The sequence below is a fragment of the Triticum urartu genome, chromosome 6 (assembly GCF_003073215.2).
Source record: "Triticum urartu cultivar G1812 chromosome 6, Tu2.1, whole genome shotgun sequence".
Classification (NCBI taxonomy): Eukaryota; Viridiplantae; Streptophyta; class Magnoliopsida; order Poales; family Poaceae; genus Triticum; species Triticum urartu.
In genome coordinates this window covers 284,599,739-284,627,403 of record NC_053027.1, presented here as the reverse complement: position 1 = coordinate 284,627,403, position 27,665 = coordinate 284,599,739, and positions in this window count along the sequence as shown.

Genomic DNA, 27,665 nt, shown 5'->3' with positions numbered 1-27,665 from the left:
GAGTGTGCTGGTGCCTCAGAGCCCCTCATTGTTGAACCTATCTCCGTCGCTCTTCCTGCTTCAACCAATCAAGAGCATCAACTTGTGATCCATGAGCCTGCTTCCACAGAGGCTCATGCAAGTGAACAAGTTCCAGCTGTTGACCCCAACACAGCTGAAGACATTGGTCATGAAGACAATGTGCATGATGATGTAGTCCTTCCTCAGCTCCAGCCCTAGTCGGTATCATTGCCTGCTCTCACGAGCAGTGAACTCATTAGCATTGGTCGTCCACTGATGCCAATTGCTCAAGATGACTCATGGGCAGAGCGACAACAACAAGAAACCCTTCTACAAGATGAGATACCAAGAACACCACCACCTCAAGTCACCACTCTGGTGCTTGACAACGACAATTACATGGAACAGACCACTCCATCTCCAAAGGCATTGCCAGCGTTTCGCAGTCTTCGCAAGGGCCTCCGGCCATAGGTCTCCATGTCCACCATTCCAGAAGGAGAAGCACAACACACTAGATCAGTAGCACGTCAATTGTTTCCTGAAACCACTCCTTCTGCGACTGCCTCAGAGTCTGAAGCCAAGACTGCTGAAGACATTCTGGCCGCATCAGCCAAAGAAGAAAGAGAAGAAGAAAGAGTAGCCACACCCCCAGCAAGTGATGAAGTCATTATCGAGGAGAATATGTTTGTGCCCGATCCTCTAGTCATTGAACAGATGGAGGTTGAAAACCCTGAGGCTGCCACCAACAATGCCACTGAAGCCAATGACTCTGTCATGGACGAAGACAATGTGGAGCCTGAAGCTACTATGAATGTTGAAGCCACCGTGACGCCAATCAAATCTGATGGCACCATTCCTACAAGGCCCCATACCATGGAACGTGCGTTCAATCGCGAAGGTGAGCTCGTCACAGTCAGATGGCCTATTATGGCTCCATCCACTGCTCCTGGACCACAGTACGATTATCATGTGGAGCAAAGGCCTCAAGTTCAGAAGCCCAAGCCACATCTGCCGAGGCTTCCCAGTGTTGTCACTACTTAGGGCTCCTTCAGTGTTCTCAGCTTTAGGGAGCACAACACTTTCTTTGTCAGCGCCAAGAATCCATACTCGAAGCCCAAAATCTCCTCTGATAGATTTTGGAGCCACCAGCAGCGAAGCTACTACTCATGCATCTTGTACAATCAAGACCGGATCTTTCCACACATGCGTCTAGATTGTGAAGCTATAGCTGGGCTGCCATGTCTTGAGGAAGCTCTTGACTGCTTTAGGCATATTGGACTTCTTCCTTTTGTAACAGACAAGGAACATTGGAATGAAGAGCTTCCGCTGCAGTTCTATGCCACACTCCATATTCGAGGCTACAACAGGGATCCAAAGACTTGGATCCTTGAGTGGATGATAGGTGATGTACATCATGAAGCCAAATCTCAAGACATCGTCGAGCTTACTTCCCTGCCCACTCCAGGTGAGTTATATGAACCTGGTGGTCAGCCTCATAGAGATAAGCTGCAGAGCATTTTTCAGAGGCCTGAGCCAAACATGAGCCAGATGCTTAGCATGATGAAGCCATTGCCTCAAGACGCTGAATACCCAAAGGAGTTCTTTGAGAAGGACTGCGAGTACTTGCCACGCACAGTGTACCATATTCTGAGGCATACTCTATGGCCCATCAAGGGACATTCTTCTGAATCTAAACTTGATGGCGCCATGAAGACTTTGGTTTTCTATATCATCAATGGAATCAGGTTCAACACACAGGATTTCTTCATCAGACAACTTGCTGCTTTTGGAATCGATCTGTTTGGTCTGAAGCTCTACGCACCATGGGTGATGCGCTTGATTAAGCTTCATTCCACCATTGACTATCAGCCCTCAGCGCACAACCATCTTGTATTTCTGCCTGAGGTTGATCTGTCTATTGAGGCCATCTATCCCGAGCCTACAAAGCAGCCACTACATCTTCACAATGCTGAATTTCAAAGCTTCACGCAGCCAATTGAAGGAATCCGTGTGCCCAATGTTGCAACGCCTGCATATCCTCTTGCCAGTAACATGCGCTTTCCTCACCGAGCCAACACCAAAGCCACTGCAAGTACAATTGCCCAAAGGCCTCAGAAGCGATCTCGTGTACTCAATGACTGAGAGCTTCTGGTGGCATTGCATCAGAAGCAAGATAAGCATCATGACTGGCTGAAGCGTCAGATGTAGTGCCTCTTGGTGGATGTCAATCGCATCCGTAACTTGGCCACCAAGAACACATTTGTAGCCCATGAAGCATGTCGGTGGTCCTGGAGGAGCCTCACACTGTTATGTTCTAAAGATGATCTACGTGCAGATGGCTTCACCGAACACTTCACACTTGATTCCAGCCCTCCTCAGAATGCAAGCTGGCGTTGCACTCCCTTCATTGAAGATTCTGAGCATTCATCTTCGGTTGCAACTATTGTTGCGAGAGTCGTCGATGAAGAAGACGACGCTGCTTCACCAACCATGGCTGCACTGCATCACGATACTATGTCAGGCTCGTCTGCACCACCAAACTCCAATGACGACCCTGCTCCATCCTCAACTCCAACTGGGAACGAGTAGATCCTTCATGTCTTCAAACCATTTTGGTCCTTACTAACAAAAGGGGGAGAAGCATATGAGGTTGATAATCTTCAAGCGGGTCCATATGGGTGGTTGCATTATTTTGCTAAGTTCTTACAACTCTCATTTTGAAACATTTGGTTCTTTGAGCTGTAACACTTAAACTTGATGGTCGTCTGCTTCGTTTTTGCTGCCACTTTGAGATGCGATGATAAATTCCGCATGAAGACATTTTGCAGACGTCCATTTTTCATTGTGCATGTCATTTATCTTCATTATACTTATATGCATGATGAATTGTCTTCATAAGTTGAAGAGGATCTCCACAAAGTAAAACCTGCCGTGTGCATTTGCATTCAAGAGCAACCTGCTTATATGCACATCTTCAGGGGTAGCCTTCTGCAACTTATGAAGACAATGCTTTTATCCTCAACTCTCACATATTTTTTTATCCCCATTGAAAACTTCAACCGGTTTGTCATCAATCACCAAAAAGGGGGAGATTGTAAGTGCATCTAGTGCCACCCCAAGTTGGTTTTGGAGTATTGATGACAAACTTGGTTGAGGGATTAATGTGTTTGTGAGAATTGCAGGATATCACAGGTAATAGTCCCATATTGATTTAGTTTACCTACCAGAGATGACACCTAAAAATGTGTGAAGACATTGAAGACAATGGTGGTTCGTGAAGACATTCACGATGAAGATTATGACATGAGAAGACAATTCTTATGAAGACTATGTAGTGCGAAGACATAGCTGTTTTGTAGTTTCCTTTTCTTCTTTGTTGAGTCATAGGAACCACCGTACTGTTAAGTGGGGTCCAAGTGAACAAAGTCAGAGTGACTGAAGTGATGCTCAATAAAATCCTATGTCATCAAGCAAAGACAATGAGAGCAAATATTATCCAGAGTTGGATGAGTCAGCTTTACTTGTAGCCCAAGTCAAGTTGCCGCGTGTGTTTGAAATCCGATTGTTGGACACGTGTCGGTTCCTTAGGGAACCAGGGTCATTTTAGACAAATCAGGTCGGGTTGCCTCCATGCTATAAATAGCCCACCCCTACACCATTAATTGGCGGCTGCTCAGAGTTAGTGGACGGCTTTTGTCGTTTGAGCGCAACCCACCTCTTAAGAATTTGAGAGAGAGATCCTTGCGAGGACAAAGCCCAAAACACCCAGAGCCAAAGAGTGTTAGGCATCACTGAGTTCTTTCTATCTACGTGACCTGAAGACTTGTTACACTTGAGGATTGTGAATCCTCCAGCCGGTTAGGCATCGCGTTCTGAGCATCCAAGAGTCATTGTGGATCGCCGGAGAATGAAGTCTATGAAGGTTTGGATGTCTACCTTGAAGACTTACCAGAGTGATTGGGCGAGGACTGGGTGTCCTTAGCTCAAGGGGAATAAGGTGAAGACGCGGTCTTCTGAGTTAAATCTCAGCCTCCCTAACCAGACGTACAGTTTTCACAGCAACTAGAACTGGTCTACCAAATCCTTATCTTCACCAAGCAACTGGTTCTATCCTTCACTTCCCTTTACTTTATAGTTTGTCTTCATGAAGTCATTGCTTGCCTGTATGATCTGATTGACTTCACTGAGTGAAGATTGTTTACTATTTGGTTTCATACCGTCTTCCATCCTGATCCATACTACCTAGCTGCTGATGGTCTTCATGCTTTCACTTCATTGCATACTTGACTATGGCTTGTCTAGTGTAGTCTACCTTCCGCTGCATATCAATAGGTCCATTTCTATTGTTTGTCTTCAAAGACCTCGTGGTCTGAAGACTTCCATAAAAATCGCCTATTCACCCCCCACCTCTAGTCGATAACTACCACTTTCACAGATGCTCTGAGAAGCCTAAAGACCAGGGTTCGATCCCAGCCAAAGGCTGATACGTCCATTTTGCATCATGCTTTTATGTTGATATTTATTGCACTATGGGCTGTTATTACACATTATGGCACAATACTTATGCCTTTTCTCTCTTATTTTACAAGATTTACATGAAGAGGGAGAATGCCGACAATTGGAATTCTAGACCGGAAAGAAGCAAATCTGAGAGACATATTCTGCACAACTCTAAAAGTGCTGAAAATTTACGGAGAATCATTTTGGAATATATAGAAAATATTGGGTGAAGAAATACCAAAGGGGGACCCACCTGGTAGCCACAAGCCTGGGGCACGCCCCTAGGGCTTGTGGGCCCCTTGGCGGGTCTCCGGTGCCCATCTTATGCTATATGGAGGCTTTTGACCTGGAAAAAATCATAAGGAAGCTTTTGGGACGAAGCGCCGCCATCTCGAGGCGGAACCTGGGTAGAAGCAATCTAGGGCTCCGACGGAGCTATTCTGCCGGGGATACTTCCCTCCCGGAGGGGGAAATCAAAGCCATCGTCATCACCAATGATCCTCTCATTGAGAAGGGGTCAATCTCCATCAACATCTTCACCATCACCATCTCCTCTCAAACCCTAGTTCATCTGTTGTATCTGATCTTTGTCTCAAAACCTCAGATTGGTACCTGTGGGTTGCTAGTAGTGTTGATTACTCCTTGTACTTGATGCTAGTTGATTGATTCGGTGGAAGATCATATGTTCATATCCTTAATGATATTCAATACCCCTCTGATCTTGAACGGTAATATGCTTTATGAGTAGTTACGTTTGTTCCTGAGGACATGGGAGAAGTCTTGTTATAAGTAATCATGTGAATTTGGTATTCGTTCGATATTTTGATGAGATGTATGTTGTCTTTCCTCTAGTGGTGTTATGTGAACGTCGACTACATGGCACTTCACCATTATTTGGGCCTAGGGGAAGGCATTAGGAAGTAATAAGTAGATGATGGGTTGCTAGAGTGACAGAAGCTTAAACCCTAGTTTATGCGTTGCTTCGTAAGGGGCTGATTTGGATCCACATGTTTCATTCTATGGTTAGATTTATCTTAATTCTTCTTTCGTAGTTGCGGATGCTTGCGAGAGAGGTTAACCATAAGTGCAAGGCTTGTCCAAGTAAGGACGGCACCCAAGCACCGGTCCACCCACATATCAAATTATCAAAGTAATGAACGCGAATCATATGAGCATGATGAAAACTAACTTGACTAATTCCCATGTGTTCTCAGGAGCACTTGCTTTATATAAGGGTTCGTCCAGGCTTATCCTTTGCTACAAAAAGGATTGGGCCAGCTTGCTGCACCTTAGTTACACTTTACTCGTTACCCGTTACATATTATCTTATCACAAAACTATCTGTTATCGATAATTTCAGTGCATGCAGAGAATACCTTGTTGAAAACCGCTTGTCAATTCCTTCTGCTCCTCATTGGGTTCAACACTCTTACTTATCGAAAGTGTTGGGGAACATAGCACGCAATTTCAGAAAAATATCTACGATCACGCAAGATCTATCTAGGAGATGCATAGCAACGAGAGGAGGAGAGTGTGTCCACGTACCCTCATAGACCGAAAGCGGAAGCGTTTACTTAACGCAGTTGATGTAGTCCAACGTCTTCTCGATTCAACCGATCGCACACGTTCAGCTCGATGATGTCCCTCGAAACTCTTGATTTGGAAAAGTGTCGAGAGAGAGTTTCGTTAGCACGACGGCGTGATGACGGTGATGGTGAAGTGATTCACGCAGGGCTTCGCCTAAGCACTACGACAATATGACCGGAGGAGTAAACGGTGGAGGGGGCGCCGCACACGGCTTGGAGAAATTGATGTGTGTTAGAGGCACCCCCTGCCCCCATATATAAAGGTGGGAGAGGGGAGGAGGCCGGCCCTATGGTGCCCCAAGTGGGAGGAGTCCCACTTCGGCTCCTAGTCCAATTCGCCCCCCTTCCTTTTATCGGAGGGGAAAAGGGGGAAGGAGAGGGAGAAGGAGAAGGAAAGGGGGGCGCCGCCTCCTTCCCTAGTCCAATTCGGACTTCTCCCTTGGGGGGGCGCCACCCCTTGTGGTCTGGTTTGCCTCCCTCCTATGGTCCATATATTCCCTCGGGAGGTTCCCGTAACCCCCCCCCGGTACTCTGATATGTACCTGATACACTCCAAAACACTTCTGGTGTCCGAATACTATAGACCAATATAACAATCTTTACCTCTTGACAATTTCGATACTCCTCGTCATGTCCGTGATCTCATCCGGGACTCCGAACAACATTCGGTCACCGAATCACATAACTCATAATACAAATCTTCATTGAACGTTAAGCGTGCGGACCCTACAGGTTCGAGATCTATGTAGACATGACCGAGACACCTCTCCAGTCAATAACCAATAGCGGAACCTGGATGCTCATATTGGTTCCTACATATTCTACGAAGATCTATATCGGTCAAACCGTAATGACAACATACGCACCTTTGTCAACGCTATGTTACTTGCCCGAGATTCGATCATCGGTATCTTCTTACCCAGTTCAATCTCGTTATTGGCAAGTCTCTTTACTCGTTCCGTAATGCGTCATCCCGCAACTAACTCTTTAGTCACATTGCTTGCAAGTCTTATTATGATGTGCATTACCGAGAGGGCCCTGAGATACCTCTCTAATACTCAGAGTGACAAATCCTAATCTCGATCTATGCCAACCCAACAAACACCTTCGGAGATACCTGTAGAGCATCTTTATAATCACCCAGTTACGTTGTGACGTTTGATACCACAAAAGGTATTCCTCCGGTATCCGGGAGTTGCATAATCTCATAGTCAAAGGAATATGTATAAGTCATGAAGAAAGCAATAGCAATAAAACTTAATGATCATTATGATAAGCAAACGGATGGGTCTTGTCCATCACATCATTCTCCTAATGATGTGATCCCATTCATCAAATGACAACACATGTCTATGGTTAGGAAACTTAACCATCTTTGATTAACGAGCTAGTCTAGTAGAGGCATACAAGGGACACTGTGTTTTGTCTATGTACCCACACATGTATCAAGTTTCCGGTTAATACAATTCTAGCATGAATAATAAACATTTATCCTAATATAAGGAAATATAAATAACAACTTTATTATTGCCTCTAGGGAATATTTCCTTCAGAAATGACTATGATAGATACCCTATACTTGTGGGTCATCAAGACTCTTTTCTGGCGTTGTTGCCGCGGAGTGAAGCGCCTTTGGTAAGGAGACATTTATATTACGTGCTAAAATTTACAGTCACTTGTTACTATGGAACATCATCCTTTGAGGGGTTTGTTCAGGGTATCTTCACCCCGACCGGAAGAGCAAAGAGTTGCCCCTTGATACGTCTCCAACATATCTATAATTTTTAATTGTTCCATGCTATTATATTATCTGTTTTGGATGTTTTATATCCATTAACATGCTATTTTATATGATTTTTGAGACTAACCTATTAACCTAGAGCCCAGTGCTAGTTTCTATTTTTTCCTTGTTTTAGAGTTTCGCAGAAAAGGAATACCAAACGGAATAAAACGTTCACGATGATTTTTCTTGGACCAGAAGACACCCAGGAGACTTGGAGTGCAAGTCAAAAGAGCCAAGAGGCGGCCACAAGGGTGGAGGGCGTGCCCAGGGGGTGGGTGAGGGAGTCCTGGACTAAGGGATCCTCGGGTGTCCGGCCTGTTTGACATGGGCCGGACTGATGGGCTACGAAGATACAAGACCGAAGACTCTCACCCGTGTTCGGATGGGACTCTCCTTGGCGTGGATGGAAATCTTGGCGTTCGAATATGAAGATTCCTTTCTCCGTAACCGACTTTGTATAACCCTAGTCCCCTCCGGTGTCTATATAAACCGGAGGGCTTAGTCCGTAGAGACAATCATAATCAGATAGGCTAGACTTCTAGGGTTTTAGTCATTACGATCTCGTGGTAGATCAACTCTTGTAACCCCCATACTCATCAATTTTAATCTAGCAGGACGCAGGGTTTTACCTCCATCGAGAGGGCCCGAACCTGGGTAAACATTGTGTTCCTCTCTCCTATTACCATCAACCTCAGGCGCACAGTTCGGGACCCCCTACCCGAGATCCGCCGGTTTTGACACCGACATTGGTGCTTTCATTGAGAGTTCTATTGTGTCGTCGTCAGGAGGTTCGATGGCCTCGTAAATCGTCTACAACAATGTTGTCCAGGGAGAAACCTTCCTCCCCGGACAGATCTTCGTATTCAGCGGCTTCGCACTGCGGGAAACTCGCGTGACCATCTAGAGCAGATCGGTAGCTACGCCCCTGGCCGTCAGGTCAGATTTGGAAGCTTGAACTACGTCGCGGATATCTGCTACCTCTTGAGCACTGTGTTGGTTTTCCCTTGAAGAGGAAAGGGTGATGCAGTAAAGCAACATAAGTATTTCCCTCAGTTTTTGAGAACCAAGGTATCAATCCAGTAGGAGGCCACACGCGAGTCACCTCGTACCTACACAAACAAATAAGAACCTCGCAACGAACGCGATAAAGGGGTTGTCAATCCCTTCACGGCCACTTGTAAAAGTGAGATCTGATAGAGATAATAATAATAAGATAAATATTTTAGGTATTTTTACAATATAGATTGAAAGTAAAGATTGCAAAATAAAATAGATTGGAAACTTGTATGATGGAAAATAGACCCGGGGGCCATAGGTTTCACTAGTGGCTTCTCTCAAGATAGCATAAGTATTACGGTGGGTAAACAAATTACTGTCGAGCAATTGATAGCAAAGCGAATAATTATGTGAATATCTAGGCATGATCATGTATATAGGCATCACGTCCGCGACAAGTAGACCGAAACGATTCTGCATCTACTACTATTACTCCACACATCGACCTCTATCCAGCATGCATCTAGAGTATTAAGTTCATAAGAACAGAGTAACGCCTTAAGCAAGATGACATGATGTAGAGGGATAAACTCATGCAATATGATATAAACCCCATCTTTTTATCCTCGATGGCAACAATACAATACGTGTCGTTTCCCCTACTGTCACTGGGATCAAGCACCGTAAGATTGAACCCGAAGCTAAGCACTTTTCGCATTGTAAGAAAGATCAATCTAGTAGGCCAAACCAAACTGATACTTCGAAGAGACTTGCAAAGATAAACGAATCATACATAAAAGAATTCAGAGAAGCATCAAATAGTGTTCATAGATAATCTGGATCATAAACCTACAATTCATCAGATCTCAACAAACACACCACAAAAGAAGATTGCATCAAATAGATCTCCAAGAGAATCGATTAGAACTTTGTATTGAGATCCAACGAGAGAGAGAAGAAGAAGCCATCTAGCTACTAGCTATGGACCCGAAGGTCTGAAGTAAACTACTCACCGGAGAGGCCATGGAGTTGATGTAGAGGCCCTCCATGATCAATGCCCCCTCCGGTGGAGCTCCGGAAAAGGCCCAAGATGGTATCTCTCGGGTATAGAAGGTTGCGGCGGTGGAATTAGGTTTTTGTGGTACTCCTGGATGTTTGCGGGGTACGTGGACTTATATAGGAGGAAAAAGTAGGTCGGTGGAGCAACGAGGGGCCCACGAGGGTGGAGGGCGCGCCCCCTGCCTTGTGGCCTCCTTGATTGTTTCTTGATGCCCACTCCAAGTCTCCTGGATCACGTTTGTTGAGAAAATCACGTTCCCGAAGGTTTCATTCCGTTTGGACATTATTTGATATTACTTTTCTGCGAAACACTGAAATAGGCAAAAAAACAGCAATTTGGGCTGGGCCTCCGGTTAATAGGTTAGTCCCAAAAATGATATAGAAGTGTAAAATAAAGCCCATTAACATCCAAAACAGATAATATAATAGCATGGAGCAATCAAAAATTATAGATACGTTGGAGACGTATCAATATCCGCGAAGCCTTGATCTTCGACGGATTCGATACCATGGCAGCCGCTCCCTGCCGCCACGATGAACATGACTTAAATCTGTCATCGGACCATGCCCAGGGGATAGCGCCTATAACTGCTCCGACCCTGGATCCGGAGCAGATTGCGCCATCCGAGGACGGGAGGCTCAACCCCACCACGGAAATCACAGACTCAGCGACGTCAGAGCCGCACACTGACCCAACCTCAAGTGGGATCCATGCCACCGGAACCCCAGACCCGTTTCCGGCTACAAATTCCGAACCATGTGCGTCCGCGCACGACGAGCTTGATCAGGCATCGATCGTCGAATTCAGCTCCGCGGACATCTTTCAGCACTCTCCTTTAGGCGACCTGCTAAACTCATTAAAAACACTCTCCTTAGTGGAGGACTCTCAGTCGAATTATATCTGGTTTGAACTGGAGGATGACGACGGAGAATTCCGCTTCCCACCCCCCCCACCCACCTAATAGCCACTGTCGAAGACTTAACTGACATGCTCAATTACGCCTCCGAAGACATCGACGGTATGGACGTCGATGCTGGAGAGGAGCAGGCCGAAAACCCATCGTTCACCAGACGATGGACGACCACCTCCTCATACGATGTATACATGGTAGATGCACAAAAAGAGAATAGTGGCGATGACAAGGAAGATCTAGTTGAGGATAAACCTCATGAGATACAACCAAAACGCCGGCGTCAGCGGCGCCTCTCTAAATCATGCCGCAGCAAAGACAACAACACCGGCACAGGAGAAGATAACACTCTGAACGGTGCCAAAGACAATGAAGACCCCGTTGAGGCAACTTCCGAACAAGATGAACGGGAAGATGGGTGAGTCAGCCCTGATGAACAGGCCACGCACGAAGACTCAGAGGATAACAATTATCTTCCACTCTCCGAGGATGAGGTGAGCCTCAGCAACAAGGATTTTATCGTGCCTGAGGAACCTCTTGAGCAGGAGCGCTTCAAGCGCCGGCTAATAGCCACTGCAAGGAGCCTGAAAAAGAAGCAGCAACAGCTTCAAGCTGATCAAGATCTGCTCAATGACAGATGGACTAACGTCCTGGAAGCCGAGGAGTACGGTCTCAAGCGACCACTCCAAAGTTACCCGAAGCACAAATTACTACCTCAATTCGATGATGAGGCGTTGGAGCCCGTGCCATCAGTGCATAATGCGGCTGACCGACCACCACATGGTCAGGACAAAGTCGCAACCCAAGCTGAACACCAGCCCGTACCATCTCGCCGTAAAGACAGAGACAAAACTGCTCAAGGATACACATATGATCTCTAGCAGGGCCTGAAGAATAAAGCAGGTCCGGCCAGATCAATCTATGGAGCATGACAGCGGCCATCGAGCCGAACATGGCAAACATAGTTACACCCGAGCCGAAAATCGCAGACGGACTCCATCCGAAATACGTCGTGACCTGGCCCATTATAGAGGCGCCACACACCCCCTCTGCTTCACTGATGAAGTAATGGAACATGAATTCCCAGAAGGGTTCAAACCCGTGAATATCGAATCATATGATAGAACCAGAGATCCTGTGGTATGGATTGAAGACTTTATTCTCCATATTCACATGGCGCACGGTGATGATCTTCATGCCATCAAATACCTCCCCCTAAAACTCAAGGGGCCAGCCTAACATTGGCTGAACAGCCTGCCTGAAAACTCCATTGGCAGCTGGGAGGACTTGGAAGAAGCCTTCCTTGACAACTTCCAAGGTACATATGTTTGACCTCCAGATGCCGACGACTTAAGTCACATAATCCAACAGCCCGAAGAGTCAGCCAGGAAATTCTTTACTAGATTCTTAACCAGAAAGAACCAGATCATCGATTGTCCAGATGCTGAAGCGCTAGCGGAATTTAAACATAGCATCCGGGACGAATGGTTCGCCCGACACCTCGGCCAGGAAAAGACGAAGTCCATGGCAGCCATCACGACACTCATGACACGCTTTTGCACGGGCGAAGATAGCTGGCTAGCCCGTAGCAATAACAACACAAGCAAACCTGGAACTTCGGAAGCCAGAAATAGCAACGGCAAGCCCCGACGCAACAGACACAAGCGTCGAAGCAACGGTGATCATACGGATGACACGGCGGTCAACGCCGGATTCAGTGGCTCCAAGTCCGGGCAGCGGAAGAAGCCATATAAAAGAAGTAATCAAGGCCCTTCTAGCCTGGACTGCATACTCGATCGCCCATGTCAGATCCATGGCACCCCTGATAAACCAGCCAATCATACCCATAGGAGTTGTTGGGTCTTCAAACAGGCCGGCAAATTAAATACCGAAGACAAGGAGAAGGGGTCGCAAAGCGAGAACGATGACGAGGAGCCCTGTCCATCGAGCACAAGGGGACAGAAGAAGTTTCCCCCTCAAATCAAAATGGTGAAGATGATATACGCTACCCATATCCCCAAGAAGGAGTGCAAGCGCTCGCTCAGGGACGTCTATGCGATAGAGCTAGTCGCCCCAAAATTCAACCCATGGTCGTCATGCCCGATCACCTTTGATCGCAGGGACCATCCGACCAGCATCCGTCAGGGCGGGTCAGCCGCACTGGTCCTCGACCCAATAATTGATGGATTTCACCTCACACGAGTCCTCATGGACGGTGGCAGCAGCCTCAACCTGCTTTACCAGGATACATTGCGCAAAATGGGCATCGATCCATCAAGGATCAAGCCCACCAAAACCACCTTTAAAGGAGTTATACCGGGTGTAGAGGCCCGCTTCTCGGGCTCAATTACATTGGAGGTCGTCTTTGGATCTCTGGACAACTTCCGCAGCGGCTATCACGCACTGCTCAGACGAACTACGTTTGCCCGATTTAATGCGGTGCCACACTATGCTTATCTCAAGCTCAAGATATCCGGACCACGCGGTGTCATAATAATCAATGGAAACACAGAGCGCTCCCTCCGTACCGGGGAGCACACCTCTGCCCTGGCAGCAGAGGTACAGAGCGGCCTACATAAGTAGAACCTTAATTCGGCGACCATACTCCCAGACACTATCAAACGAGTCTGGACTACTCTGCACCAGGATAGCCCAGCTCGACAAGAGCTTAACTAGCAATTAGGCCTCCATCCCAGACCCCACTAAGTGGTGGTGTTCGTGCCGCGCGTACATAATTACACACTCAAAATACCATGGGCATAGATGGAGGCATAACCAGATTGTGATCCGTAATACGGCTTGACCTCCCCTGGACACACATACTTTCAATCTTTCTTTTCTTTTTTCCTTTTCAGGTTTCTCTTCCGCAGGCCCCTCTCAACGGCCTCCTAATCGGTCCTTTCTAAGGACGGACACACCAATGTGGCAAGTAGTACAGACGTGTCGGGGAATATCTAGATGTTCTTCTCGACGATCATTCTACCCGCTTTCAGGACCCGTACGCAGCTCCTCCTTGGTCTTGGCATGTTAAATAGCCACTGTTGCTTATCGCACTACTTGTACAAAATACACTTTGACGTATTAATCAAACTACAATGGAAACAGTTTGTAGCCCAACTTCTGTGGCACTAGTTTGTTCTTTTGATAATCTTATCAAATCGCACTTGTACACTTTGGTACGCTTTATTCCGCCAGGGGCTTCATTGTGCCCCATAACACGGCAACAAAGTCCGAACACTTTTTGCAGTACAGTTCGGCACGCCGAATTTAGCATTATATGCATCGGCTCTGAATCATGTCTTTGGTCAATAGTTGGGTTGCCCAGCTCCTGTGCTTACTACCTTACGTTCCGCTATATCGGCTAGGGTAGTAAAGGGAGAACTACTGCAATTGTGTCCTGGTTTATCCGGATGGGCACCTCAGTAGAGAAAGCCGAAAACTGACTGTCATGATGTGGCGTGAGCCAGTCAGCTTTTCGGAGGTTTCAAATCTTTAGCGATTTTTCTGCATTCTGCAATGAATCGGTTCTTACCCGATCATGTGTTTACAGCACCCTAGTTTGGATACTAGGGGTTGCGCCTAAATTTTTATTGTCAAACTCCTATGGCTAAGTGAGGGTGATAAAGCCACATAGTCTGATTGCCTGGTTCGTAGCACTAAACATCTCCTTTAAGGACCAAATGTTGGGATAAAGAGTGTTTAGATTCATCCCGAACACCCCCGTACTACGTACGTGGGGGCTGAAGCCCACGACTGGCCAACCCTCAGATTTAATAAAAACGGTCGCACAGGAGGAAAAAATTTCAACACATAAACAAGCATTATATTACATAACAGCTCTGTTTCATACTACAGGACGGGATAACATGAATATACTCATTCAAAAATTATGTCCTTAGCACATTGCTCCGCTACAATGCGGGATCCCTCCAGGACATCATCGAAATATCGCGCGGGCGTGCGGTGCTCCTTTCCCTCGGGCGGTCCTTCGGTCGCGAGCATGACGGCATTCAAATCCGCCCATTGCATCTTGACACGGGCGAAGACCATCCGCGCACCTTCTATACAGACCGACCGCTTGACGGCGTCAAGTTGGGGGCAGGCATGGACCAGCCGCTTCACGAGTCCGAAGTAGCTACTGGGCATAGCTTCTGCAGGACATAGCCGGATTATTAAGTCCTTCATGGCTAGTTCGGCCACCCTATGCATCTCGACCAGCTGTTTTAGCTGGTCGCTAAAAGGCACCAGATGTTCTGGCGCAAGGTATTGCGACCAGAACAGCTTCTCCGTTGCGCTCCCTTCCTCGGCTCGGAAGAATGCCACAGCGTCAGAAACGTTGCACGGCAAATCCGCAAACGCCCCTGGAGAACTCCAAATCCGAGTCGGTAAGAGATATCTTGTCTTCACATACTTGCTTTTCATAATAAAAGCCTTACCCGCCACAATCTTCTTGGCCTCTTGGATTTCCTGGAGGGTGCCTTGGGCTTCGACCCGGGCCTCTTGTGCACTTTGGCGGACCCTCGCGAGTTTGGACTCTTGGTCTGCATTCAGGGGCTCCAAGGATTCATATTTGTTCACGACATCTTGGAGCTCCTGGTGGACCTCACCAATCCTAGCCTCATTCTTTTCTCGGGCGGCCCGTTCCTTTGCCGCCCTCTCCTCGGCCTCGGCCAGCGCCTTCTTGAGGGCCTCTACCTCGGTCACTGCCCCTATGAAAACATCGTGGCACTAGAGGTCAGCGCACAAACATTCATCCCTCCCGGATATACACAAAAACATTGAATACCTTGATTGTCCTCCAGCTTCTTTTTCACACGACCGAGCTCTTCCTCGGTCTGCTCTAGTCTCTGCTTCAGTCCAGAGACTTCGGCAGCATGAGAAGTCGCGGCCAACAGTGACGCCTACTTATTCAAATAAACATATCTGGTTAGTCTCATGCAGAAAACTGTTTGATCCTTTGTTCGGCTCTTCTTTTCGAACACCAAACAGAGTCTCAGGGGCTACTATCTATACTGTGATTTTATTTTCACAAAGTTACATTGCTTACCTCAAAGCCTGTGAGAAGGCTTGTGCAGGCTTCGGTCAGTCCGCTCTTCGCGGACTGAATCTTCTCAATCACCACACCCGTGAGGGTGCGGTGTTCCTCTACGATGGAAGTGCTTCACAGCGCTTCTAGTAAAGTATCTGGCGCCTCTGGTTGGACAGAGGTCACCGGCGGAATGGGCACACCTCCTTTCGATGAAGGAGGCTGCTCGCCGGATTCCGAAACTATATTGGTCTCTGGGACCATATTCGGCTGGGGGCCGAATTGGACATGGCCCCTATCGCTAGTCTCCATGGGGATCTGCTCCCCCATGTGTCCGACAGCTGAGATCTCACCCTCTGGCACCATCTTGTCGGCCTCCTGCGTCTCTCCCTGGCCGGGGATTCTTCGGGACAACACCTCCGTGTCGTCCATGGCCCTGGGAGAGGAGGCCGTTGGAAGGGACCCACTGTCCATCACCTTCGGGTCTAGCGAGTTCCCCGAAGTCGAGGATCGCTCAAGGGCGGAACGAGCCGGACTGCAAATGCATGACTCGACATGTTAAAATTATAAAATAGAAGAGGCAGATATATGAATGCGTCAGGGTCTTCGGATACTCATGATTCGGCCAGGGGCTTATCTCGAGGGCGCCGCTCTGGGCTACTATCGACGTCCCACGCGGAGCTATTCACGAGGGAAGCCTTTCCCTTCTTGGACGCCTCCGCCTCCAGATCTATGGAGGCCGCCCTTTTCCTTCCCCCTCGGGGAGGGGGAAGTTGCTTTCTTCCTCCTCTTCCTCCTCCTCGTCGTCTTCGGTGACGGAGTGAGTTTTAGCATCTACGGATGCCACGTCCGAAGTACCCTTGGGACGGAGGCCACCTCTGGTCTCCTTGGCCTTCTTCTTGGCCTTCTTCTCCGACGCCTTGTAGGGCGCTGGAACCAGCATCTTCATCAGATGCGGGATGGCTGGATCCTCGGGCAGCGGAGCCGAACACTGAATTCTCTCCGCCTTCTTCGTCCAAGCCTGAAAAAACAAATGGGGAAGTTTGGACACCCTCCTTGAATAAGCAGGTAAGGAATACACATTGCAACAACGGAAAACTTACCGAACTGGCGGGATGAGCCAGGCCATGCCCACGATCCTCGGTGGTCTTCGGCCAAGTCTCGTTGGCCTTGAAGAGCACCTTCCAGATATCTTCGTGTGTAGATCCGAAGAACCGTTGAAGGGTCTTGTGCTCCGCCGGATCGAACTGCCACAGGTGTCAAGCCCAGCTCTGGTGTGGAAGGATCCGTCGAACTAGCATAACCTGAATCACATCTACAAGCTTGACATTCTTGTCCATCATGCTCCTGATGCATGTCTGGAGCGCTGTCAGCTCGTCCGACGAAGACCAATCCAAGCCCTTCTCCTGCCAGGAGGTAAGCCGCATTGGGGCCCCGGATTTGAATTCGGGAGCTGCGGCCGAGGCAGCGTCGCAGGGCTCTGTGACATAGAACCACAATTTCTATCACCCCTTGACGGTCTCCACGAAGGTGCCTTTGGGCCACAGGACGTTGGACATCTTGCTCACCATGGCACCTCCACACTCCGCGTGCTCGCCGCCCACCACCTTTGGCTTCATGTTGAAGGTCTTCAGCCACAGTCCGAAGTGGGGAGGGATGCGGAGGAAAGACTCACACACGACAATGAACGTCGAGATAGTGAGGAAGGAATTTGGGGCCAGATCATGGAAATCTAGCCCATAGTAGAACATGAGTCCTCGGACAAAGGGTGGAGTGGAAATCCTAGACCGCGAACAAAGTGGGGGATGAAAACTACCCTCTCATGGGGCTCTGTGGTAGGGATGATTTGTCCCTCGGTTGGAAGCCGATGGGCGACCACCTTGGCCAAATATCTGGCCTCCCGAAGTTGGGTGATGTCCTTCCCCTTGACAATGGAGGTCATCCACTTGCCCTGCGCTCCGAACATGGTTGCAGTGTTTTCTTGGGGCAGGAAAGATGAGAACTTGGGCGCTGGAGCTCGAGAGTGGGCAGGCGGAAAGAGAGAAGGCATGGGTGAAAGAAGGGAATCCTTATCTCCTTATAGAGGCAGTGAATATGAAGCGCCCCCCCACTCACCTTAAAATTCGCCTGTTCCCAAGGGCTGTGCAAAGGGCACGGTTGGATTACCCACGCCTGTATTGATGAGAATCCCGTAATAAGGGGACACGATCTCTGCTTTGACAAGACGTGCCAATGAGACCGCATCTCAAAGCGGCGGGCCGAAAAATGGTTCGAAATAATGACCGAGTGATGATGTGGTGTCACGTTATCAAAAATTGTCAGCAGATTGGACTCTTGAAATATTATACTCTCTGTGGTGGTGTGTGATACTTGTTTTGCAGATCCGGACATGTTAGTCATATTCGAAGACTCGGTTGGAGTATTCGGATGAGGAACCCGCCTTGCAATGCCGAACACAACCTGTGTGCCGAACACCTCGTCATTGAAGCCTGGTTCAGGGGCTACTGAGGGAGTCCTGGACTAAGGGGTCCTCGGGCGTCTGGCCTGTTGGACATGGGCCGGACTGATGGGCTATGAAGATACAAGCCCGAAGACTCTCACCCGTGTCTGGATGGGACTCTCCTTGGCGTGGATGGCAAGCTTGGCATTCAAATATGGTGTCTATATAAACCGGAGGGCTTAGTCCATAGAGACAATCATAATCAGATAGGCTAGACTTTTAGGATTTTAGCCATTATGATCTCATGGTAGATCAACTCTTGTAACCCCCATACTCATCAATATTAATCTAGCATGACGTAGGGTTTTACCTCCATCGAGAGGGCCCGAACCTGGGTAAACATTGTGTTCCCTATCTCCTGTTACCATCAACCTCAAACGCACAGTTCAGGACCCCCTACTCGAGATCCGCCGGTTTTGACGCCGATAGTGGGGAGCGCCCCCAACCTTGTGGTCCCCTCGGTGGCCTCCTGACCTAGATCTTCCTCCTGTATATACTCTTATACCCCAAAAACTTCCAGGGGAGCCACGAAACCAATTTTCCACCACCGCAACCTTCTGTACCCGTGAGATCCCATCTTGGGGCCTTTTCCGGCATCCTGCCGGAGGGGGAATTCGATCACGGAGGGCTTCTACATCAACAACATTGCCTCTCCAATGAAGCGTGAGTAGTTTATAACAGACCTACGGGTCCATAGCTAGTAGATAGATGGCTTCTTCTCTCTCTTTGATTCTCAATACCATGTTCTCCTCGATGTTCTTCGAGATCTATTCGATGTAATACTCTTTTGCGGTGTGTTTGCCGAGATCTGATGAATTGTGGATTTATGATTATCTTATCTATGAATAATATTTGAATCTCCTCTGAATTCTTATATGCATGATTTGATATCTTTTCAACTCTCTTCGAACTATCGATTTGGTATGGCCAACCAGATTGGTTTTTCTTGCAATTGGAGAAGTGCTTAGCTTTGGGTTCAATCTTGCGGTGTCCTTACCAAGTGACAGTAGGGGCAGCAAGGCACGTATTGTATTGTTGCCATCAAGGATAACAAGATGGGGTTTTCGTCATATTGCTTGAGTTAATCCCACTACATCATGTCATCTTACTTAATGTGTTACTCTCTTCTTATGAACTTAATACTGTAGATGTAGGCAGGAGTTAGTCGATGTGTGGAGTAGTAGTAGTAGATGCAGAATCATTTTGGTCTACTCAACACGGATGTGATGCCTATATTCATGATAATTACCTTAGATATCATCATAACTTCGCGCTTTTCTATCAATTGCTCGGTAGTAATTTGTTCACCCACCGTAATAATTCCTTTCTTGAGAGAAGCCTCTAGTGAAACCTATGGCCCCTGGGTCTATTTTCCATCATATAAGTTTCCGATCTACAATTCTAGTTTCCTATTTACTTTCTTTTGCAATATTTTACTTTCCGTTCCATAAACCAAAAATACCAAAAATATTACTTTACCGTTTATCCATCTCTATCAGATCTCACTTTGCGAATAACCATGAAGGGATTGACAACCCCTTTGTCGCGTTGGTTGCAAGTTGGTGTTTGTTTGTGCAGGTATTCGGTGGCTTGTCGCGTTGTCTCCTACTGGATTGATACATTGGTTCTCAAAACTGAGGGAAATACTTACGCTACTTTGTGGCACCACCCTTTCCTCTTCAAGGGAAAAACCAATGCAAGCTCAAGAGGTAGCAAGAAGGATTTCTGGCGCCTTTGCTGGGGAGATCTATGCCAAGCCAAGACATACCAAGTACCCATCATAAACTCTCATCCCCCGCATTACATTATTCCCCATTTGCCTCTTGTTTTCCTCTCCCCCACGTCTAAAACGATTTTCAAAAATATTTACCTTTTCTTCGCCCCTCTTTCGTTCGATCTTATGTTGCTTGTGCTTCCATGTGCCTTCTATTTGCTTGCATCTTTGCTTACTAAAAATCTATTGATTTGGATCTACTCAAAGTTTTCTACCTAGATCTTCTTCGATCCATATGTGCTCGTGCTGAAAACCCAACTAGTTTAGTTGAGGGAAAATCTTTAGATGAGCATGCTCATTTTGTGCGTCATCGTTTGTCTGAAAAAGGGAAACTCTTATGGAATCAAATAAATTGTTTACTATGCTATGCATGGAATCTTTGTGAAATTTATGATTTTACTTGTTGCTCCAAGAACTCTAAAAAAACACCTTCCCTACCTATGTGAGTTTAATGATAATGAAATCTTATCTTCTTATGAAAAGGGTGTTTATAGTTACTATGACATCGAACAAATTGAAGAATTTGTTGCTTTTAAGGGTGCTTATGAAGTTGCTTCTTTGATGGAAAAGTATGATATTACTATCTATAAATCTGAAAAGTTTGACATACTTAAATATTGCTATGAAAACTATGCTCATAATGCCTATGTCAAAGACTTTATTGAGAGAATGACTGTTGCTTTGGAAGAAAATAATGATATGCATGTCTATAGATAGTTATGATTCCGATGATATGATTGAAATATCCCTTGATGAACATGATGCCTGCTACTCTTGTGGCCATGATGCCAATATTTGTGGATATGAATTTGCTACAGTTCCTTATGTTAACCATGAGATTATTGCTATTGCACCCATACTTGATAGTTCCTTGAATCAAAAGCATGATTGCATTGATGTTATTATAAATTCTATTAATGTCAATTGTGCTAATAATATGCAAAACCCTAAGCTTGGGGATGCTAGTTTTGCTATGTCCACTATTTGTTGCAATGATCATGATTGGGGCGATTCTTCTTATGATCTTGAAAATTTATTTAAGCCCCATGATGAATATGAGATTGATAATAATGTTTTCAATAATATTAAAGTGGGTTTGGAAGAGCGTCAACTTTATATCCCATGTATTTGGAGAATGTTCAATCTCATGATTTTTTTTATAAAAGTGGGTTTGGAGAGGTCATGACTTTAGTTAATGTTAATCCCACTATTTTGGAAGAGTGTCCACTTTGCATGCATGTGGATCGTGTTGAGAATATGTTATGTGATAGCTATATTGTTGAATTTGATTATGATCATTAATGTAATTATTATGAGAGAGGAAAATATTGTGGTAAAAACTTTCATGTTACTAAATTACCTCCTGCTATGTTGAGATTGCTATTGTTTCTTTCTTTTTCCTTGCTTATGCTAGATCTTACTTGCCTTGAAAATTTTGTTTGATTATAAAATACCTATGCATAGGAAGTATTGTAGACTTAAGTGTGTTTGTCACATGTTTTATGATGCTCTCGTTCTGCTTCAATTCATGTCTTTCATGTGAGCATTATTGAAATCTCAATGCCTAGCTAAGGGCGTTAAACAATAGCGCTTGTTGGGAGGCAACCCAATTTTATTTTTGTTCTTGCTTTTTAGGTCCTGTTTTGCAATAAATATTTCTTCTAGCCTATGTTTAGATGTGGTTTTGTGTTTTATTTAGTATTTGTGCCAAGTAAGACCTTTGGGATAGCTTACGGTGATAGTTGATTTGATCCTGCTGAAAAACAGAAACTTTTGCACCCAGGAGATTAGTATTACTTTTTTATGGAAGCACGATAAAATACTGATTCTTTTCGCGGAGGATTAATAAACAAATTTTATAGTACTTCGTAATTTATCAGGATTTTTCGAGTTACAGAAGTATTCAAAATATACAGATTTCTAGAGACTGTTCTGTTTTTGATAGATTCTTTTTTCGCGTGTTGTTTGCTTATTTTGATGCATCTATGGCTACTATCGGGGGGTATGAATCATATAAAAGTTTGAATACAGTAGATATTACACCAATATAAATAAAGAATGAGTTCACAACAGTGCCAAAAGTGGTGATTTATTTTCTTATACTAACGGAGCTTACGAGATTTTCTGTTGAAGTTTTGTGTTGTGAAGTTTTTAAGTTTTGGGTAAGGATTTGATGAACTATGGAATAAGGAGTGGCCAGAGACTAAGCTTGGGGATGACCAAGGCACCCCAAATATTGAAGGATTTCAAAAGGCCTAAGCTTGGGGATGCCCCGGGAAGGCATCCCCTCTTTCATCTTCGTTTATCGGTAACTTTACTTGAGGCTATATTTTTATTCACCACATGATATGTGTTTTGCTTGGAGCGTCTTGTATGATTTGAGTCTTTGATTTTTAGTTTGTCACAATTATCCTTGCTGTACACACCATTTGGGAGAGGCATGCATGAATCATGATTTATTAGAATACTCTATGTGCTTCACTTATATCTTTTGAGCTAAGCAAATTTGCTCTAGTGCTTCACATACATCTTTTTAGAGCACGGCAGTGGTTTTATTTTATAGAAATTGATGAACTCTCGTACTTCACTTATATTATTTTGAGAGTCTTTAGAACAGAATGGTAATTTGCTATGGTTATAAAATTAGTCCTAATATGATAGGCATCCAAGAGGGATATAATAAAAACTTTCATATAAAGTGCATTGAATACTATAAGAAGTTTGATTCCATATGATTGTTTTGAGATATGAAGATGGTGATATTAGAGTTATGCTAGTAAGTACTTGTGAATTTGAGAAATACTTGTGTTAAGGTTTGTGAGTCCCGTAGCATGCACATATGGCGAACCGTAGAATTGATGAAGTCGGAGCATGACTTATTTATTGACTGTCTTCCTTATGAGTGGCGGTTGGGGACGAGCGATGGTCTTTTCCTACCAATCTATCCCCCTAGGAGCATGCGCATAGTCCTTTGTTTAGATGACTAATAGATTTTTGCAATAAGTATGTGAGTTCTTTATGACTAATGTTGAGTCCATGGATTATACGCACTCTCACCTTTCCGCCATTGCTAGCCTCTCTAGTACCGCGCAACTTTCACCGGCACCATAAACCCACCACATATCCTTCCTCAAAACAGCCACCATACCTACCTATTATGGCATTTCCATAGCCACTCCGACATATATTGCCATGCAACTTTCCACCGTTCCGTTTATTATGATACACTCCATCATTGTCATATTGCTTTGCATGATCATGTAGTTGACATCGTATTTGTGGCAAAGCCACCGTTCATCATTTTTCATACATGTCGCTCTTGATTCATTGCACATCTCGGTACACTGCCGGAGGCATTCATATATAGTCATATTTTGTTCTAAGTATCGAGTTGTAATCTTTGAGTTGTCAGTAAATAAAAATGTGATGATCTTCATTATTAGAGCATTGTCCCATGTGAGGAAAGGCTGATGGAGACTATGATTCCCCCACAAGTCGGGATGAGACTCCATATGAAAAAAAGGAGGCCAAAAAATTAGAGAAGGCCCAAATAAAAAATGAGATAAAAGAGAGAAGGGGCAATGTTACTATCCTTTTACCACACTTGTGCTTCAAAGTAGCACCATGATCTTCATGATAGAGAGTCTCCTATAATATCACTTTCATATACTAGTGGGAATTTTCATTATAAAACTTGTCTTGTATATTCCAATGATGGGCTTCCTCAAAATGCCCTAGGTCTTCGTGAGCAAGCGAGTTGGATGCACACCCACTTAGTTTTCTTTTTGAGCTTTCATAAACTTATAGCTCTAGTGCATCCGTTGCATGACAATCCCTCCTCACTCACATTGATATCTATCAATGGGCATCTCCATAGCCGGTTGATACACCTAGTTGATGTGAGGCTATCTCCTTCTTTTTGTCTTCTCCACAACCACCGTCTATTCCACCTATAGTGATATGTCCATGGCTCACGCTCATGTATTGCGTGAAAGTTGAAAAGGTTTGAGAACATCAAAAGTATGAAACAATTGCTTGGATTGTCATCGAGGTTGTGCATGATTTGAATATTTTGTGTGATGAAGATGGAGCATAGCAAGACTATATGATTTTGTAGGGATAAGCTTTCTTTGGCCATGTTATTTTGAGAAGACATAATTATTTTGCTAGTATGCTTGAAGTATTATTGTTTTTATGTCAATATTAAACTTTTGTTTTGAATCTTACGGATCTGAACATTCATGCCACAATAAAGAGAATTACATGGATAAATATGTTTGGTAGCATTCCACATCAAAAATTTTGTTTTTATCATTTACCTACTCGAGGACGAGCAGGAATTAAGCTTGGGGATGCTTGATACGTCTCCAACGTATCTAAAATTTCTGATTGTTCCATGCTATTATATTATCTATTTTGGATGTTTTATATGCATTAATATGCTATTTTATATGATTTTTGGGACTAACCTATTAACCTAGAGCCTAGTGCCAGTTTCTGTTTTTTCCTTGTTTTAGAGTGTCGCAGAAAAGGAATACCAAACGGAATAAAACTTTCGCGATGATTTTTCTTGGACCAGAAGACACCCAGGAGACTTGGAGTGCCAGTAAGAAGAGCCACGAGGTGGCCACAAGGGTGGAGGGCGCGCCCAGGGGGGGTGGGGCGCGCCCCCAACCTTGTGGGCCCCTCGGTGGCCTCCTGACCTAGATCTTCCTCCTATATATACTCTTATACCCCAAAAACTTCTTGGGGAGCCATGAAACCACTTTTCCACCTTGGGGCCTTTTCCAGCATCCTGCCGGAGGGGGATTCGACCATGGAGGGCTTCTACATCAACACCATTGCCTCTCCGATGAAGCGTGAGTAGTTTACCAAAAACCTACGGGTCCATAGCTAGTACCTAGATGACTTCTTCTCTCTCTTTGATTCTCAATACCATGTTCTCCTAGATGTTCTTGGAGATCTATCAATGTAATACTCTTTTGCAGTGTGTTTGCCGAGATCCGATGAATTGTGGATTTATGATCAGCTTATCTATGAATATTATTTGAATCTCCTCTGAATTCTTATATGCATGATTTGATATCTTTGCAAGTCTCTTCGAACTATCGATTTGGTTTGGCCAACTAGATTAGTTTTTCTTACAATGGGAAAAGTGCTTAGCTTTGGGTTCAATCTTGTTGTTTCCTTTCCCAGTGACAGTAGGGGCAGCAAGGCACATATTGTATTGTTGCCATCGAGGCACGTATCTTTTACTTTCTGTTCCATAAACCAAAAATACAAGAAATATTACTTTACCGTTTATGCATCTCTATCAGATCTCAGTTTGTGAATAACCGTGAAGGGATTGATAACCCCTTTGTCGCGTTGGTTGAAAGTTGGTGTTTGTTTGTGCAGGTATTCGGTGGCTTGTTGCGTTGTCTCCTACTGGATTGATACCTTGGTTCTGAAAACTGAGGGAAATACTTACGCTAGTTTGCTGCATCACCCTTTCCTCTTCAAGGGAAAAACCAACGCAAGCTCAAGAGGTAGCACCCCTGAACCTACTGAACCCACTGAAAATATTTATTATGAAATTCCTTCAGGTATGATAGAGAAAGTGCTGGCTAATCCCTATGTAGGAGATGGAACATTACATTTGGATATGCATCTAACCTATGTGGATGAAGTTTTTGGATTATTGAAGCTTGTAGGTTTGACCGAGGATGAAGTCAAGAAGAAGGTATTCCCTTTATCTTTTAAGGAGAAGGCACTAATATGGTATAGGCTATGCGATGATATTGGGACATGGAATTGCAACCGATTGAAATTGAAATTTCATCAGAAGTTTTATCCTATGCCTCTGGTTCATCGTGATCGGAATTATATATATAATTTTTGGCCTCGTGAAGGAGAAAGTATTGCTCAAGCCCGGGGAGGCTTAAATCAATGTTATATTCATGCCCCAATCATGAGCTCTCAAGAGACATTATTGTTCAAAATTTTTATGCTTGACTTTCTCATAATGATCTATCCATACTTGATACTTCTTGTACTAGTTCTTTTATGAAGAAGACTATTGAGTTCAAATGGGATCTCTTGGAAAGAATTAAACACAACTCTGAAGATTGGAAACTCGATGAAGGTAAGGAGTCAGGTATAAACCTTAAGTTTGATTGTGTTAAATATTTTATGGACACCGATGCTTTTCGTGAATTTAGCACTATATATGGACTTGACTCTGAGATAGTAGCTTCTTTCTGTGAATCATTTGCTACTCATGTTGTTCTCCCTAAGGTGAAGTGGTTTAAATACCATCCTCCCATTGAAGTAAAAATAGTAGAACCTATTAAAGTTAAAGAGGAAACTATTACTTATAATGTTGATCCTATTGTTCCTACTGCTTATATTGAGAAACCACCTTTCCCTGTTAGAATAAAGGAACACGCTAAGGCTTCAGCTGTGGTTCGTAAGAGTTATACTAGAACACCTACACCTCCTGAACAAATTAAAGTTGAACCTAGTATTGCTATGGTTAAAGATATGTTGGTCGGTAATATTGATGGGCATGTTATTTACTTCTGTGATCAAGCTACTAGAATTGCTAGACCCAAATAAAGATAAACATAGACCTATTGTTGGCATGCCTATTGTTTCTGCTAAAATAGGAGATCATTGTTACCATGGCTTATCTGATTTTGGTGCTAGTGTGAGTGCAATTCCCTTTACTTTATATCAAGAAATTAAGAATGATATTGCACCTGCTAAAATAAAACATATTGATGTCACTATTAAGCTTGCCAATAGAGATACTATATCACCAATTGGGATTGTTAGAGATGTTGAAGTCTTGTGTGGGAAAATAAATACCCTACTGATTTTCTAGTTCTCGGTTCCCTACAAGATGATTTATGTCCCATTATATTTGATAGACCTTTCTTCAACACTGTTAATGTAAAATAGATTCTGAGAAAGAAACTATTAGTGTAAGTTTTGGGAATGTGTCTCATGAGTTTAATTTCTCCAAAATTCATAGACAACCCCATGATAAGGAATTGCCTAATAGAGATGAAATTATTCGTCTTGCTTCCATTGTCGTGCCTCTTATTGATCCTTTAGAACAATATTTGCTAGACCATGTGTGTTCTGTGAACGGGGGTCCCCAGACTTGCCTGCCCGTGGCCCACGGCGTGGCTCTGCGAGCGGGCCCAAACGGCCTATCTTCACCAACAAGCACTCAAGACCCTCGCGAGGGGCCAAGCCTCGCAAGGCGGACGATAGAAGACCTCCTCGGGAGCGCCCTCACCAGGCTGGCTCGCGAGGGGTAGAGAGTTCAAGGCAAGGCAAACCTCGCGAGGTTCCAATGACGTTAGCCATGATGATCAAGATCAGGCGGGCGGCAGCGCGCACAGTGTCCTTGTTTCCTCTTTGGTGCTAAGGAAGCAAGCACATGCGCGGAGTACCGAGGCGTCAAGCAAAGGTTTCCATATCAGTGCAATGAGACCAAGACCAGCAGGACGACAAGACGGAGGTCACCATGGAGCCCAAGGC